We start from the raw sequence: 18,921 nt of genomic DNA on the forward strand, positions 1-18,921 counted from the left end.
CTCTGGCATTCTCCATGTCCCTCAGCACAGGGTAATTAAGTAATAATGACATCTCATGAGGGACACTGATATACTTATTGGAGGTATTTGTTAAGAAAGTATCTGACAAAAGGAAGCTCTCAACTGCTGAGATTTGTACAATTCCACTTATAGATTAAGACCCTTGATTTAGACCCTTGGCACTAGATAATAATTCTGTTAAATCAAACAGTTAATAATTCTGTTAAATCAAAGTGACAAGGAAGTAAGAACTAACTTAATAAGCAAGTAGATTATTCTAGTCTAATGACACCAACAGCTCTTTGTTGTAATCAGCTAGGAAGTAAATGAAATGAAGAACTAAATTCAAATAGTTTCTAAAAAGCTTAGAACTAGAAATACAGGTCTAGACTTAGCTCCTAATATATTAGGAACCCAAGTGTCTGCTACTGATTATATGAGGAAATATTATATAGACCTAGATTACTATTGAGCTAATTCAAAAGATGGACATAACTAATTTATAAGACATGTCACACAAAGTTTCATCAGACCACTTGATTTTGAGGAAAGAGCTGTGTATCGGATTGTATTTTACAAAGATGGCCAAAGGAATACCTCCTATCCTATACATACGTCTGAATTGTGACTTTGCTATTCCCCAGTTAAGATGTGGAACTTAATTTCTTCCCCTTCACCTGGGCTATCTTAGTGACTTGGATGAGCAATACATTTAAATGGAAGTAATGTTTTGGATATTTCGGAACATTCCTTCTTAGGACACTCTACTACAACTTGACCCTGATATGCAAAGTCCAAGTCACATGGAAAGGCCATGTGTAGGCCCTTCACTAGCCAGTCATAACTGAGCTCCCAGCTAAAAGCCAGCATCGATTGCCTACCTTGTGAATGCACCATTTTGAACATCCAACCCATGTAAGCCTTCAGATGACTGTGGCCCAAATATAATCTTATTCCAGCTTTATGAGAGACCCCAAGCAAGAACCACCTAGCAGATCCTAGTCAATCCAAAGAACCATGAGAAATAGTGAAGTGTTGTTTTAAGCCACTAAATTTTGGGATGGTTTGTTATGTAGCAATAAGTAACAAAAACCTCTGATAAGGGAACTGATAACATATTTTTTATTTCTTCTGGTTTTTTAAATCCAATTTGCACCGTGATGATATTGCCTTTATCTTTCTTAATAGCACCTAAATTATTTATTTTCAATTTTCCGTTGATATTCATATATTCTGTAAGACATTAATTTTTGTTGATCTTTCTAATTACTATTCATCTCTCATATATTAAAAATTTTTTTGTGTTTCAAACTATACTATTTAAACAGTAAATGTGAAAGGAATCTGTTTCCAGATAGCATATTCCAAGGTAGGATTTGGAAGATTCATTAGTATTACTATATAAAAAATGACGATCTTTTTTTTGGAAACGGCTTCTGTTTTGTGAATTGCTTTTAGCCTATGCTAATGATGGAACTCTTTCCTAGATATCATCTTAGAAAAGTGTAGTGAGATAAAGGGAGCTTAATAATAGGGGAATAATTTTTTGACATTTTAAATATAAGTAATAAACTAACATGTTCAAAGGTAACTATCTATTATAATTTTATGGATATGTCCATTGTTCCTATTTAGGTAATGCTGAAAATACATTTATGATTTCATTTAAAAGAGCGACAATATTGCTCATCTTCCCTGTGTTGATTCATACACGCATTTCCCAAAATATAGTACAGTTTATACTCTTGCCAGGAGTCTATGATACAAGGAGTAAGTGACCATTTCCTCATTAATTTCAAAAACAGTCTTTTCTTAAACTTTACTTTCTTGATAAATGAAATGTAAATGCATTTCATTTGTATGCATTTGTATTTTTTTCATTTGTATTTTTGTTTCATTTGTATTTTTGTACTTCTGCAATTAATAGTAAAATCAAATATTTATTTTAATTGTCTCTTGGCCATTTGTGTATGATTTGTGTTTGTGGCATTTCCCATTAAATAATATTAACACTTTTCAAAAGTGGTTTCCAATTTTTGAAATTTGTATTATCTATGTAAATATTTCAAAAGTTGGATAATATTGAGAAGCACAAAGAAAGATTGAAATCTTACTACTAAAGAAAATTATGACCCTTTTATATATGATGGGTTTTGATGTGTCAACTTGGCTAGTTGTAATAAGCCTCAGAATTTCCTTTCACTGTGTTTCCAGTTAGAGGGGGCTACCAAGAATATTCTCTTTAGGTAGAGTTGGCAAATGAAAGAGAGGTAGAGACCATTTTGTTGCACATATACATTTTTCTCAGTTATTCAAACACTAATCTGGGTGCTACAGTGAAGGGATTTTGCAGATTTGATTAAACTCCCTATCAGTTTAAGTTAATCAAAAGGGAGATTATCTTGGGTGGACCTTAATGAATCGGCTGAAAGTCCTTAAAAATGAGCTTAGGCCTTCCCCAAAGGGAGAGAATCCTCCCTCTGGACAACAAGCTTCAGATTGTGTTTGAGGTTCCAGCTGACTTGGGATCTTTTCTTCTTGATTGCCTAACTTACTGCCTTCAGATTTGTTTAGCCAGCCCCACAATTGTATATTTTAACTTCTTTTAATAAATCTTCTATATTGATACCTTTGTTTATATTCATATCTATCTCCAGCTTTATCTAGATATGTCTATATCTATTTCTATCTTTATCGACTACTAGATCTGCATGTCTGGATGAACCCTGACTGATGCAGAATCTGGTACTGGAAGTGGTTCCAGAAGAACAGAATCTTAAGGATAATTTCTCTGAATTGGTTTTAGGTTTTCTGGAGTTGGTGCTCTAATCTGATTAGATTTACAGGAAAAATGATCCTGTTTCCAGTGGTAATGAGGGTACAAGTAGTGCATAGCATGAAGTGACAGAGAAGCCACTTAGATTATTGACTTTGTTACCTGTAATTGGGTATCTATAGAAGATGAGGCTCTGGATGAATATTTTCCACTTTAAAATATTTTGGTCAAAATAAGGAGTATAATAGTATTTATTAGTTGCTTTGAACTATGCTGAAGAAAACAGGGAAAGAAAATGGTGAGTTCCGGGTCTTCAGATTCCCAGTTGCAGCTCTACGTAAATGACCTGAAATCTTCTGTAACATCCCTGTGTTTAGAGAAGTGGCCTAAATGCACATGGCCACTCACCTTGCTACATTACCTTTTCTTTCTCAGCCCACACCTATGAAATCACGGCCAGTTCCTTAATTAGTTGACTGAGGAAGGAAAAACTCAGTTTTGGTTACAGAAACTCTGCATGAAATAGAGGCACTATACAAAAGTGAATAGCTGTAACAGTACAGCACCATTCTGGGACAGCCTAATAGGGCAATGATGAAGGGAGATCTTCCTAGCGGGCAGGGCAGGAGGTCAAGTAATGCATGTGGTTTTTCATTATGTGTGAATGAAGAGATGGCCAGAGGTATAAATCTGTATTGATTTAGGGACTGTTGTTAATGGTTTGGCTTGATGGTCAGGGACTTTGAGGAAACAAAACTGGAAAATTGATGACAAGAAGATCTGGGGAGGATGTATGTGAATAGACTTCGCTGAATGGGCACAGAATGTGGAGATATTTCCGTCTCACGTGAATGTTCACCATAGGGTGATAATCATCAGAGAAGGGTGTAAATGATCAAGAAGATAGCATGACCTGTTCTGTGGATACCAGTAAGACCCTTTCTGCAGCCACTTCTGCCATCACTCAATGGGTCCATGAACAAAGTGGCCACACTGAAGGGATATATGTCATGCATGGGCTCAGCAGCAAAGACTTGTAATCACTAAGGCCAACCTGACTACAGCCCCTGTTGAGTGCCCAAACTGCCAGCAGCAGATACCAATACTGTGCCCTGATATGGCACCATATCTCAAGGTGAAGAGACAGTTACCTGGTGGTAGGTTGAATACACTGAACTGCTTATATCATGGATGGGGCAGCACTTTATTCTTCCTGAAATAGACATGTACTCCAGATATAGATTTGCATTCCATGTCTGCAATGCTTCTGCCAAAGCTACCATCCATGGCATGATGCTTTATATACACTCTCATGTTATTCTTCATCTTTGATTGAATCCTGACTTATGCACACTATAAACTTTCATTCCCTCTTATATTCATATGCAAAGTTACTATTTCCTATATGTTTTCATTTGATGATACTTAGAATACAAGCAAAGTCTCATTTCCCAAATTATCTAAATGAAATCCATAGGCCTCTGTCCCCCTCCCACCAGTACTGGCTGAATCAAGTGTCAATTTATTATAGTTCCTCAGCCTGCCTTGACTCATTCAAGAAACAGGGGACCTAAGCAGTCAGGAAAGAAGGTCTCCCCGACTCCCAATTTTCATGCAGAAGAGGTCATTCTGTTCAACTGTTATACTTTTTTTCTTTGCTCTCTGTTTCTACATAGCAGTGCTCTTACACCTTGTTATGGATTGAATAGTGCTTTCCCACCCCCACGCATATGTTTAAGTCCTAACCCCCAGTACCTCAGAATGTGACTGCTTTAGGAAACAGTCACTGCAGAGGTAATTAGTTAAGTAAGATAAGGTCATACGGGAGTAGGATGAGCCCCTAATCCAATATGACTAGTGTCCTTATAAAGGTGAAATTTGGACACAGGCATGCACACGGGGGGACACCATAAGAAGATGAAGGCAGAGATCATGGTAACACTTCTACCGGCCAAAGAATCCCAAAATTTACCAAGCAAACCACAAGAAGCCAGGTGAGAGGCAAGGTTGTGAGGCTTGCTCACAACCCTCAGGAGAAATCAACCCTAATGACATCTTCATCTACTTCCAGTCTCCAGAATTGTGAGACAATACAATTCTGTTGTTTAAGCTACCTAGTTTGTGTCACTTTGTTACAGTAGCCCTGGAGAACTAATAGAGGCCTGAATAAGGGAGAGGACTTGACCTGTAGCTTTAAGGGTCTGCATAACAAATTCATGGAAGAACCTATGGGGACTCTTGTTATTCAACATCTGGCAATCAGAGCGAGCAGAACACAATCTGTTATCCCTAAACATCTACTTTTGTGATTAACACGACTCAGACCTGAGGACAACAGATCTCCACAAATCTTGCTTATATCTTTGAAAGAAAAGGTAACTGTGTCCAAATACTATGAAAGTTTGTGGGTTGGAAACAGACGCTGTTTCAGTGGACAAAAAGCAGAGAGAGGTGGAATTACTTAGGTAAAGTGTGGGATGACTTAGGTAAAAGAAAAAAGAAATTGAATGTTTATAAAATCCTTTTTCTCAGCATGGATGTAACAGATTTAAAATATACATTTTTATTTCCTTCATGCTCTAATTTGTAGTTCCAGAGGTACTTACTTAAGAAAAAGAATTAGAACAACTATAATACAAAGTTAGGTATGAAAGTTAATATTTACTGGGCATTAAAAAGGAAATAATTGCAAGTTAGACTTTTAAAAGTTGGTAAATACCACAAACATCACATGATAACAAAAATAAAAATATATTTTATTACTTAGCTGCCTAATACAGTTTGGTAATACTTTTGTACTTTTGGCTGTTTACTTTTTCATCAACTCATCTGACAGCAATATTTAAAATCATAAAAATATTAAAATAATTAAGTCTTTTTATGGCAGAACTAAACATTTTTTATTGTTGAAATTTAGAAAAATTTCTTTCAGCTTTACAAATTATAATTAGTCATGTCACTTAATGCTAAGGTTGTAAAATTTGGGAAAGTCTCTACCACTTTCTTTTATATACAAGATATGAGGTCTTAGGAGACTTAGGCTTTTCTTGTTCAATTACTAGTCTTAAATATGTTTTTAATCAACAATACTCATTAACTTGCTTTCACCTCAATACCCACTCTAGTGGGTCATATTATGAGAAAACAAATTGCCTTTCATTAAACTGTGCTGAATAAAATTATTTCTCTAGTAAATCATTATTAAAGTTTTTGAAACTAATGGAAATCAAATAATTCATTAGAATGAACCTGCTGCAAACCTTTTTTGCATTCTCTTTTATTTGTAAAAATTGTGTTTTTCTTTACTATTTCTTTTCCTTCATTTTTTTGTGTACTGTTTTGGAATATTCTGATTTTTAAAAAATCTTCTTTATTCCCTCTGTTGTCCTTTTATTATCTATATTTCCTTGATAATTGTAACTCTTTTCTTTAAGTTTCTGATTTCTACCATCAGAATTTTAGTTTCTCTTGTGCTATAATAAGAGAGTTTTGGATATTTTAATTTTCTACCTTTTTTGGTTTCTACTAGGATACTTCCTTTTCTTCAGTGTATAAATTTTGTTACAATCAAAAGTTCTAGGGACTTCCCTGGTGGTGCAGTGGATAAGACTCCACACTCCCAATGAAGGGGGCCTGGGTGTGATCCCTGGTCAGGGAACTAGATCCCACATGCATGCCACAGCTAAGAGTTTGAATGCCACAACTAAGGAGCCCACCTGCTGCAACTAAGATCTGGCACAACCAAATAAATAAATAAATATTAAAAAAAAATTATGGAAGAGCACATAAAGTTTTTTGGATGTTTTTGTCAACTTGTTTACACTGAAAACTACAGTTGTTCAGAATCTCTTCTCTGTATGGTTTGGGAGTAAACATGTCTACAAGTGAAGGGAGGCAAAATTTGGGAGGCAGAAATGAAGTATCAGTCATTGTTACCTGAGGTCATCATTGTGTAGAGTTGATAAAAGATAGACATATAGGTGCTTGTCCTTACTCTTCCCTGATCCAAGATCAATTTTCCTTAATGTTGTGTGTCCTATCGACCCACCCCATGTCCACTGTTTGACACTTCACTGTGAAATTAAAGCAGCAATAGCCACAAAGAACCAATAGCCTTCTATCAACCTCTATTAGTATTGCCATCCAGAATCCCACCATAGCAGCTCTGTATGCTGCATTTTCAGATTTGTTCACCTGTGCCAGGACTGAATTTTTTAACCTTTTAATTTTTTTTAGTGGACTTTATATCACCAGCCTTCCCAACAATTATGCAAGTTCTAATTCCTATCATAAATTCCATATTCTATAATATGCTTAGTGTTTCTTCTTCACTGATTAAACCATAACTGAAATACAAGGTTAACCAGAAGTGATCACACACACAAGAGCAGATCAACTGTTTTTTAAAGTTGATGCTCTACTATATTGTGCTACATACTTTTGTAATGAGAGTCCTCTTATCCTACATACCTTGACTTATTGATAAATATGTGTAGGGAGTTTTGTCCCTGAAACACTTCTGACACAGTAGAGTCTTGTGTTAGTGGCGCTTTCACATGCCCTTTCATTGGAACATTTCAGAATCAGACTTCATCAGAATGAAATGTATCAAATGGTAGGATGCAATCTGCATGTAAGGGTGCATAGAGCATGTTAGTCTACATAAAAATAGACTCACTTCTGTATTACTGTTAACTGGTTTGTGCTCTATAATCAGCAAATTGCTAATAAGTTCTATTTCACATGTTTCCCAACCCAAAAGGAAGGAAAAGTCTGATGTACTTATACACTGTGTAATTAAGTATATTCCTGTTGGGAGAGAATGTCTACATTGGCTACTTCAATGGGATCTGAATCTCCTGTTTACAATTTAACACAGGTGATCACTGGAAGGATTTCACATATATTACTGGCTTCATATACTTCAAAAATAATTTCTCCTTCTCTGTCCACATATTTCTGGGACATGTGACAAAGAATGCCTTTGTATCCCTATGCTACCTCTGGCCCTGCACCTTTTGCCATGAAGCCACATGAGTCAGCATACTGGGCATTAGAAATATTCTTTGACGCTATTACAACACTAGCGAAACAAATGATTGTTTAGGAATGGAGGTGATTGTGAACCACCCTAAATATATGCCAGAAAGCCAAATAAGAAATATTCCCAACTCAACAATTAGTTGCAATGTTCATAATACTTAATAATGCTCTTAAATACTATCATTTACTTACAGTATTTCCTACTGTTTATAGTTGACTTATGATTTCATGTTTTTAATATCCAGTACTTTATTACATTTAGTGAGTCTATTTTAAAGTTTTTATTTTATTTTATTATTATTTTTTGGTGCTTGTGTGTTTTTTTATTTGGCATATAGTTGTTTTACAATGTTGTGTTAGTTTCCGCTGTACAACGAAGTGAATCAGCTATATGTATACATATACCCCCTCCCTCTTGGACCTCCCTCCCACTCCCCATTCCACCCATTTTTTTAAAAAATTTATTTGTTTATTTATTTTTGGCTGTTTTTGGGTCTTTGTTGCTGTGCGTGGGCTTTCTCTAGTTGTGGTGAGCAGGGGCTACTCTTCGTTGCAGTGCACGGGCTTCTCATTGAAGTGGCTTCTCTTGCTGTGGAGCACAGGCTCTAGAGAGCAGGCTCAGTAGTTGTGGCGCACAGGCTTAGTTGCTCCGTTAGTATGTGGGATCTTCCCGGACCAGGGCTCGAACCCGTGTCCCCTGCATTGGCAGGCAGATTCTTAACCACTGTGCCACCAGGGAAATCCCCCACCCATTTTTAATTTAGGACTCCTGTACCTTCATTGAGTGTGACTCACTTCTTGACTGTTCCTACACTAGCAGAATGCAAGTTTCCTAGTCCACTTTTCACCAAATGTGGCATCTTTTAAGAATCCCAACTTCATGTGGTTTCTCAGTTCTTGCTCCCCACATTCAATGGGTGCCTGGCCTCCTTTCCTATCCCTGAACTAGTATTCCTACTTGTTAAGACTCTGGTTACCAAGACAAGCTACCACATAGCTATCACCACCATTGTGGCAGCAGATTTAGTGTCATTTTTTAATTAGCTGCTGTGATTATTATTTCCCTCCGGTTTCTGACAATGGTAATTTTTCTTTCTTTCTAGAGAGTCCAGCAATGTATTGAAAATAATTTAAAATAATTATTTTCTTTAGCCAACATTTTTGTGAAGTTGTACTGAAGGGTTTCAGGGTACCCAGGCTGCTATATATTCAGAACTGAGAGTCAATGAACCCCAGTTGAAACATGTCCATATGTGTATTAATTGACTGGATATACACAATACTATGCTAGATACTGCATCAGGATGCCCTCTGGGAAATTAATGCTTCACAGAGGATTGTGCACAAAACACATCTTCAATAAATGCATATTGAAAAGTGTTTGTTGAAGAGTAGTAAATTAAATGTTGGAGGCTGGGGTTAAATACATTTTACTGCATTTAGGCTCAAGTTATTAATTGAATGTATTCAGGGAAGATTTATCCTGGGAATTCCAGACCCAGAAAGTGAAGAGAATGATGACCTAGGATAGATGCCCCAGTCAGCCAATTGGATTTTCATGCTATAAGCCATTTCTTTCAGGTGGTAGAGAACTACTGCCAAGTTTCATATCAAACAGGAGCAATGACTCCCCCCAACCTGTGTGTTAGGGAAGTGGCAAGAGGGGGACTCAGGCTCTAACAGGTCAGTGTGGAAAATGTCAGCTGCACAAACTCTGTCACTCAGAATTCTACTGGAACTAAGAACCAAGCGTCTCTGGAACTTCTCTCCTCTCTTTACAAAACAACAAAGATAACTTGGTTTTAATCTCCCAAGGTTATTTTGTAAAGAGATGAACCAAACTGATCAAATCCAGCCAATACAGTACAAATGCTTGCTGAGTATGATTTTAAAAATTGTTTTTCATTGGGTAGAGAGGAAATGTATACCTTCTTTGGAGGCAGTAAAACGTAAGTAAGATTCAAACAGATTTTAATGCATCCACTTTTGAGTTAATCACATCCTTTATCCCCTGTGCCTTGAAAAATATTTATAGGATGTTTTCATTTAATTTCTTTATCCATGAGTTAAGTATAATGTACATATTTTCATCACATAAGATAGAGAATAAATACACAAAATCATCAAAACAATTTTATTAAAAAGTACCATATACTACTGATATACCACATCCAGGTCTCACAAAAATGACTACTGAGACTTCAGTAGGATGCAAATGGACTTACAAATCAAAAAAATGAAAAGACCAAGAACCCACTTAAAAATGGTCAAAAGACATGAATAGATGACATTATACACAAATATATATATATATATATATACACATATACACACACACATACACACATATTTTTTAAAAAGTATTTGTAAAGGTACTAAACATTTTTAGGATCATGGAAATGCAAAATTAAATCTTAATGATTTTTTATTCACTAGAATGATTAAAATTTTTTAAATTTCAATAACACCCAATGTTGGAGAGAAATGAACCATCATAGATCTTTGGTGAGAGTGTAAAATGGTGCAACCGTTTGGCAGAAATATTTGCAAGTTCTTATAAATTTAAACACATATGACCCAGCAATTCTACTCCTAAGTAATTACCCAAAATAAATGAAAACATGCCCATCAGCAAGTCAACAGATGAAGAAATTTTGGTGTATTCATGCAACGAAATGTTACCCAGAAGGAAAAGTAAATTAACCACGGGTACACTCAGCAACATGGCTGAAACTTACAGGTATTAAACTGAGCAACAGAAGCTAAGTATAAGAGAATACTTTTAAGTTCCATTTATATGAAATTCTAGAACCAGAAAAATTGACCTGAGGTGATAGATATATAAAGGGGCTGATTCTGAGAGAAAGGGATTGCACAGAAAGTGATGTGAGTAATGGTTCTGGGATTATACAGATGTTCTGTTCTTTGTGGGCGATGGTTATGTGGCTGGACACGACTGTCAAAACTGAACACTAAAGAAATGGGCATTTTATTATATATAAAATACACGATCATTTTAAAAAATCCAAATGCACTGCCTTCAGAAATTCGGAGTTCCTCACCACTGGAAAGCTTCAAGCAAAGGCCAAGAGACGGAAACACTAAACTGGACAAGATGCATGGCTTTTGAACTTCAAAGTGCACTGGAATCACTTAGAGAGTTTGTCAAATATACAGAATAAAAGTATCCCAACTCCCAGGGACTCATTTAATAGGAATAAGATGGGACTCAGGTCCTTTATTTTTAATTGGCACCTACCCTCAAAAATTCTGAAAAATATGGGTCAGTTATTCATCTGTCAATTCAGGAAGCAATGAAAGGACAGTCAGGAATAACTACCTTTCACAATTTTCAATACTCCTATTTCTAAATTTAAAGAAGGAAATCATGATGAGAAATATGGTTGATGTGTTCTATAGATGGACACACTTCAGTATATTATTATGAAATATATTAAATAAGTATGTTTTATTAATTATTTTCAATCAAGGCAATTTAAAATTTGTTCTCTTTTGTTCCCCATATCTATTTATTTGATACATCTGAGAAAGTTACATAATCTTTTTTCCATTGCGGGGCACAGGCTCCGGACGCGCAGGCTCAGCGGCCATGGCTCACGGGCCCAGCCTCTCCACGGCATGTGGGATCTTCCTGGACCGGGACACGAACCCATGTCCCCTGTATTGGCAGGCGGACCCTCAACCACTGCACCACCAGGGAAGCCCCATAATCTTTTCTTAACAATAAAGGGATCAATGCCAGTTTTTCAGGAAACAACAAACAAAAATGTGAGCAAACCTGTAGAGACTTGCTAAACCTACACACTCTCAGTTTATTTTCAAATGAGTGGCTTCTACTACACATATACTGATTTGATATCTATCAGGCTGTGTATTATTTTTATTTTACGTTAATTACTCTAATTTTAATAGTGTTCTCATGTAAGCACAAAGCCAAAAAAAAAACGCAGATAAGGGCAAAAGAAAAGATTGTTAGGGGTATTATCTTTTCTCTTTGTGAGCCTTACAGAGATCTGTTTTGTATACATAATCCTAGAAAATAGAGGAAGGGAGGCTGACTACTCCGAAGGTAACTTGAGCTGTCTTGAAGAAGTGGTGGTTTGGACAACGGGAAAAGTCATTTCAAGTAGTGGAAATAGCATGCACTAAAGTGTAAGAAATGGAAAATATCGCTACTGCAATTATAGATTTGGTATGATGAAAGATGTGTTTTGAGGAGTGAAGGTGAGGGGGACACTCAAGGAGTTTAAACAATGAAACAATATGATAAAAATTTGATGTGTAATAAATCCCACTCTGGGGCATTGTGAAGAATAAATTGGAAGTATAACAGGGAAGAGCTAAATTGGACTCCACATTGGATCTGTTTCTTTGACTTTAACCTTTGCTTTTCATTGCTTTTGTTATTATAATCATACATAATGGCCTGCCTCAGGGAACCCTGCCTACCTGTGAATGGCTGCAAGAATAAAGAAAAACTGACACATCCCCTCACCAAGGCTGGTCATTCCAGGAGATGTTTTGCAAGACTGATGGCCCTTTTACTGATGGCCCTTTTAAGTATCCTCACCGCCTCTCCCTCTCTGATTCTATAAAAGAAACTGGCATCCACACCCAGATAAGATGGTTTTTCAGAGACACTAGTCTGCCATCTTTTCGGTCTGCCGGCATTGAATAAAGTCTTATTCCCTGCCTCAACACCTCGTCTCCGATTCACTGGCCTGTCATGTGGCAAGCAGAGCGAGGTTGGACTCACTAACAGAAGGCGTGTGGCAGAGATAAGACATGCGGCAGAGAGCTTTATGGTTCAAATCATTGAAATAAGAATAAGCTATTATCTATTTTACTTATGTGAGGTTTATGACTTCTAGATATGAAAATAATCTCTGTGTCTCCCCCGAAACGTTGTTTTGTAAATAATCCCCATTGACTTTTCCTTCTGTTCTACATCTTTTTCAATACATATTCTTTTTTATCCCTAAATGAAAGAGAAAGGTTTCAAGAATATTAAAGTGATGTGCTTTTACTGTTTGATTAAGGTGAACGTCATATTTGAACCAAAGTTCTTCCAGGTACTGAGTCTAACAATTTATTTTTATCACAAAGTGGTCAGATTTAAAAAATTGTTATGATAAGGATTTAATTTGAATGAAATGAAAGTTATATTTTCTTTTTAAAGGCTAGTAAAACCAAACTTCACACTGCAGTATTTGGTTTAGTTTTTAGATTTTCCAAACCTGTTCACTTATTTTCAAAGAAGTATTCAATGACAGAGCAATAGTTAAACTCTATGCAAAATATGCGGTGTAGTGTAAACATGAGAAGAGTAATAGACAAAAGTTATTGAAAAGTTATAGATCCTTGGCTATGTGGAATCATTTTCAGAATTATCCATTAACTATAGTTTAGCTGGAATGTTTTCAGGTTCAGTTAAGATCTGAGAAGCAATTAAATAAGCATAACTTTTTTTAAGTCAAGGATGATAGTATTTAAATCTTAGCAATCAGTAATGACTTATGTCTTCAGATTAAGGACACTCGGTTAAAAAAATTTGTTGTTTTTACAACGGCAGTAAGGAAAAGTCATCTCCTAAAGGAATTATGTGCTTTGCAAGTCAGGCAAGAAAGAAACAAAACACAAAACAAAAGCCTTGGAGTTTAACAGTTAAAAAAAATGCTGACAAGTTTAACTGCAGTGGTTCAAATAATGCTAATAGAATACATCATTACCATACCTATTATAGCTGCATAGACACACATCTCACTAAATAATATTGAATGATGCAGCCCTTAATATTTGCAGTCATTTCAGAATTGCATCTGAAAATAATCTTTAGAATTTTAAAATAGGACAAAAGGAGGTATTAAAAGTAAACTGTTTTGTGAAAACTATTTAAATTTGTGTGGTATCCTAAAAAAATAAATACTAAAAAATATTGTTTCCTCAATGCCATTCTCCTCTGACAAACAGGTGTGTTTATCAACATCACTACATGACTGATTTTTAGTTGTGCGATTGAGGAGTAAGTACTGCTCACATATGAAGCAATGGAAGTTAAGCCTGCCTGCTAATTTTACCTTTCTGAAAGTGTCAGATGACTTCTAAGGACACAAAGTGAATTCAGCAGAAACCAAAGATGAGGCAGAGAAAAACTTAGCCCTCGTCATGGTTAATGTATTCTCTGACTTGCTGAGAGCCTCAGTTTTCTCGGGTACCACCTTCACCAAGGCAGGGGCAGATTGCTGGTAAGAGTGAATTATAATGGCCACAGGCATCTCCTAGTTCTGCACAGCTTTCAATTGGTGGATAATTGCTTTGGGGATAAAACACAGACTAAAATTTCCAGCTTTCTGAATTTAAATAGTTGAGAGTTCTGTTTTCCTCAGAGTAATGCTTACTAGCTACTCTAAAACACCAAGTCTTAGTGGCTTAGTATTGGTATACGATACATATATGTTTATTTTTCACTCACATTATAGACCAGTGTGGGTTAGCAGCTCTCCTGGGCATCCCCAATTCAACAAGTGCAGCTCTGCCATCCTAGGGACTTTTGATTCCAACCACAGGAATGGGGGAAGGTAGTGACAGTGAGAGCATGAGTGAGAGAGAGCAGTGTGGATAAAAGCACATGGGGTTTCATAAGGCTGGATGTGGCATATACAGTGGTTCTGTATCACATCCATTGGACAGATCATAGTCACATGGCTCTCATCCGACTAGAAGGAAGGTTAGTAAATATAGTCTTCCTGTGTTTCCAGAAGAAAAATGAAAGAGGCTTTCTGAACATGCATTATTTCTGCCACTTTTTGAAAAAGCAAAACTAAATCTAAATTCCTTTAAAAGCCTACATGCTTTTAATGCTGATGAGATGTTTGACAAATTTATGAACTTGAATGTTGATACTGCTATTAGGTATATATTGAGACTAAATTCTCATTGCACAGCCACCACTCTTCCAGACAAAACTGGCCAAAGTAAAGCAGAAATAAGTGCTACAAAACCTGAGTATTTATGATGGGGGTAGAAGTGGTGGTGAAGGAACCAGCAAAGAAGTTACACTAATATAGTTGGTATGAACTCTAAAAGTTTCTGTTAATATTTTCTTTCCTTAGTATATCTTATCTTTAGATTATTATTAGATTGATTAAAACACAGTGTCTTTGCAGAAACTGGTAAATTAATCATTTATCATTCTAAATATCTAGTGAACATGAGCATACTCCCTCATTACTTGATTTCTTTTGTTCTTCCTTTCACTTTCATTTTCTGTTGTTCTTATTTTTGCCCCCAAGTAAGTATTCTTTTACACCCATCTTGTATGATGCAATATGTGCTGTTGATACCATGACACTCCCATTAAATTTACTCACCTATTCTGAGCTCTTCAAAATCCCTTTAATATTATACCATGGGGCATGGATTATTCACCAGTCACTTGAGGGAATTACTCCCCTTTGCCTCTTAAACTTAGTAAAACAGAATGCTGTCAATCATTTGATACTCCATGCAAATACCAGAGAACAGACTCTTTGATGCTCATGAGATTTTCTCCTCAAAGATTCAAACCATTGGATTAAGAAATTAAATCTCTTTCATGTGAACTTAGATATTCCCTTTGGCAGATGACACAAAAAGACATAGGAATAAACTCAGAGACATCACCATGCATGTGAACAAGAATTATTACATGGTAAAGAAATGAAAGAGAAATAGAAGCTTCAACATACCAACCTACGTTTATCAAGCCTATCACCTGCTATTTAAACCTGAGTTAAAATTCTTAGTGCTTAGGAAAGTCATACAACATTAAAATGTAAAAAAATAGAATTCTGTTTTCTGGTCCAAGATGTAAGGATCTTGGAAATTGTCACTCCAGTACTCACAACAAGAAAGAAAATCTGAACAAACAAAATCAACAACTTGTCTTAGAGCCATCAGAGAATTGAGGTCACAGGGCAAAATACTATTCCCCAAACTGGAGAGACAAACAAGAATATACAGAGGATAACAGTTTATTGGAGCAGAAGCCCAGGAGTGAAACCCACCAAGAGAGCCAGTACCAGGGTAGGGAAATTTAAACTGTAAGTAACTAAGTGCTAGTCTCAGTGTTGACAGGCTTGAAAATTAAAACTCCAGGGGTTGGGGGAGGGCAGTCTTAGGAGAAGCTTCACACTGTTGTGATTTTACCTCTAAGAGCCCCACCAAGTTCTCAGAGTAAAGATCAGGAAAAAATTCCCTCATGATTTTGGCAGAGGGAGGGAAAAAGTTACCACATGAAATACTCCCAGAGTATTCTGTTCTTCTTACCAAGGCCTGCCCTCAAAAGAAACTATTCTATCAGAGTTTAAGTGGTGACTGGGGTTTTACCAGAGCCTAACCCATCTAGGGGAAGAGAAACTCCAACCCTCTGTAGTTTTATATATGGAGGAAGGAAAGTATGTAACTCCAGCCACATCTAGCTTTCTTGTCTCATCTATGGAGGTGGGGATGGGGGTGGGGTGTTGGGAAAGTCACAGCTCAGGGTCACAGAGTCACTAAAAGACTAATACCCAATCACAGGACTACAGAATGTTGTCGTAGACAGCTTGGGCTGCTATAACAAAAAGTTCAGACTGGGTAGCCCATAAGCAACAGAAATTTATTTCTCACAGTTCTGGAGGCTAGGAAGTCCAAGGTTATGGAAAAGGTAATGCACTGTCTGGTTTAGAGATGCCTGTCTTCTGTGTCCTCACATGGCTGAAGGGGTGAGAGAGATTTCTGGGGTGTCTTCTATAAAAGCACTAATATCTTTCATGAGGACTTCACCTCATGATCTAATCATCCCTGAAAGGCCTCACCTTCTAACATCATGATGTTGGGGGTTAGGATTTCAATATGTGAATTTTGGGAAATACAAATATTTAGTCCATAATAGGGCTGTAGAATGCTTCCTCTTTCCTCCCTCCAACATTAGCACCACATCAGTAGGGCTCCTGTATAATAACAGGGAAATACAAATGAAGGAACAGCACATCTCAGACCTTATTTGAGAAGAAGTCTCAGATAACAGGAAAAATAAAAACAAGGACACCAGAGGAAATTTTAGCCTCTGGCACCTATAACAAACAGTAAATACAGCCTAACTTGTAACTAGACAAACGTAAACCTCACATAAATGACATATTTATCTTAGTTTTATTACCTGGTATATCATGGTCAGCTTTCAACAAAATATTACAAGCCATGCTAAAAGTCAAAAACAAACTATGAAGAGACAGAACATCAAAACCAAACTCAGATATAGCAAAAATGTTGGATTATCAGACCAGGAATTTAAAACAACAATGACTAATATGAGTTCTAATGGAAAAGGTGGGCAAAATACAAGAACAGATGGGTAATGTAGGCAGAAAGATGGAAATTCTGAGAGAATCACAAGGAAATGCTAGGTATCAGAAACACTGTGATAGAAATGAAGGATTCATTTGATGGGCTCATCAGTAGAATGAACAAAACTAAGTAAAGAATCAAAGAATCAGTGAGTTTGAAAAACAGTAAGAGAAACTGCCAAAACTAAAAAGTAAAGAGAAAAAAATGAAACAGAACAGCACAGCCAATAACTATGGGACAATTACAAAAGTTAAAACACAGATATGATGAAAATACCATAAGGAGAAGAGAAAGAAACTGAAGACATATTTGAAATAATGACTGAGGATTTTACCAAAATTAAATAAAGTCATCAAAGCACAGATCCAGTAAGCTCAGAGAACAGTAAGCTGGAAAAAGACCAAAAGATATATTCAGCCATATCATATTCATACTATAGTAAATCAAAGACAAAGAGAAAAATCTTCAGATAAGCCAGGTGTAAGAAACACCTTACTTATAGATGAGCAAAAATAAGAATTATATCAGACTTCTCAACAGAAGTCATGCAACAAGAAGAGAGTGGAGTGAAGCTTTAAAATGTTGAAGGAAAAACAAAACCAAATCACCAACCTAGAATTCAGTATTCAGTGAAATTATCCTTTAAAATAGAAGGAGAAACACTTTCTCAAACAAAAAACTGTGGGAAATTTTCACCAGAACTACCTTGCAAGAAATGTTAAAGGTAATTCTTCAGAGAAGGAAAATGATATAGTTCAGAAACTCATATCTACGTAAAGAAAGGAAGAGAATTAGAGAAGGGAAAAGTGAAGGTAAAATAAATCATATATTTTTATTATTCTTTTTATTGACATATAGTTGATTTAAAATGAAATATTTTCATGTGTACAATGAAGTGATTCAATATTTTATAGATTATACTCCATTCAAAAATATTATAAAATATTGGCTATACTCTCTGAATTGTAAATTACATACTTGTATCTTTATTTTATGTCTAGTAGTCTGTACCTCTTAAATCCCCTTCCCCTATCTTTCGCCCTCACCTAACACTCTCCCCACTAGTAACCACTAGTTTGTTCTCTGTATCTATGAGTCTGTTTCTGTTTTGTTATGTTCATTTTCTTGGTTTTCTGTTTTGGAATAGTTGCTATCCTGGCCTTGAAGGTGTATCCTTATGTGGGAATGTCCCTATGCAATCTGCATGTGCCCAGTGGTTTTGGAGGGAGAGGTGGATCTGAAGTGAACACAGTTTGTGTCTCTCCCCAGGGTGCACTGGCAGACATCGCCTTGGTGGGAGGTGGGGCTGGAGTTGGAGGGGCTAGAGCCACAGTCAGGTGCTAACCGGGGCCTTTCCTAAGCTCAATGGCTGTGCCCTGTTGCGGGTGGGATCGGGGCCCACGTGCCTGGAGAAGGAGCTCTAATGGAATTGGGTTTCTCCAGACTGTGATGGTTGTCTCCGCCTTGATTTGGGGTATGGACAGGGCCAGAGGGCTTGAGGCTGCACTTCTATGGTGGTTTCACTTATTCCATGGTATGCATGCCTTGGCGTTCAGGGCCAAAAGGGCTGGTAACGCACTACTGAGCTGGCTCTCTCCCAAGTGTGTTTAGGGATCCATGCTCAGGCAGTGCAGGTTTCTGCCCTGGAGCTAGCCTCGCTCCCTTCCAAGTTTGTGCAGGAACTCATACTCTGGAGTGGTCATCTCTACCCT

Source organism: Monodon monoceros, unplaced genomic scaffold, assembly GCF_005190385.1.
Source record: "Monodon monoceros isolate NGI ecotype Baffin Bay Population unplaced genomic scaffold, NGI_Narwhal_1 Super_Scaffold_12, whole genome shotgun sequence".
NCBI lineage: Eukaryota > Metazoa > Chordata > Mammalia > Artiodactyla > Monodontidae > Monodon > Monodon monoceros.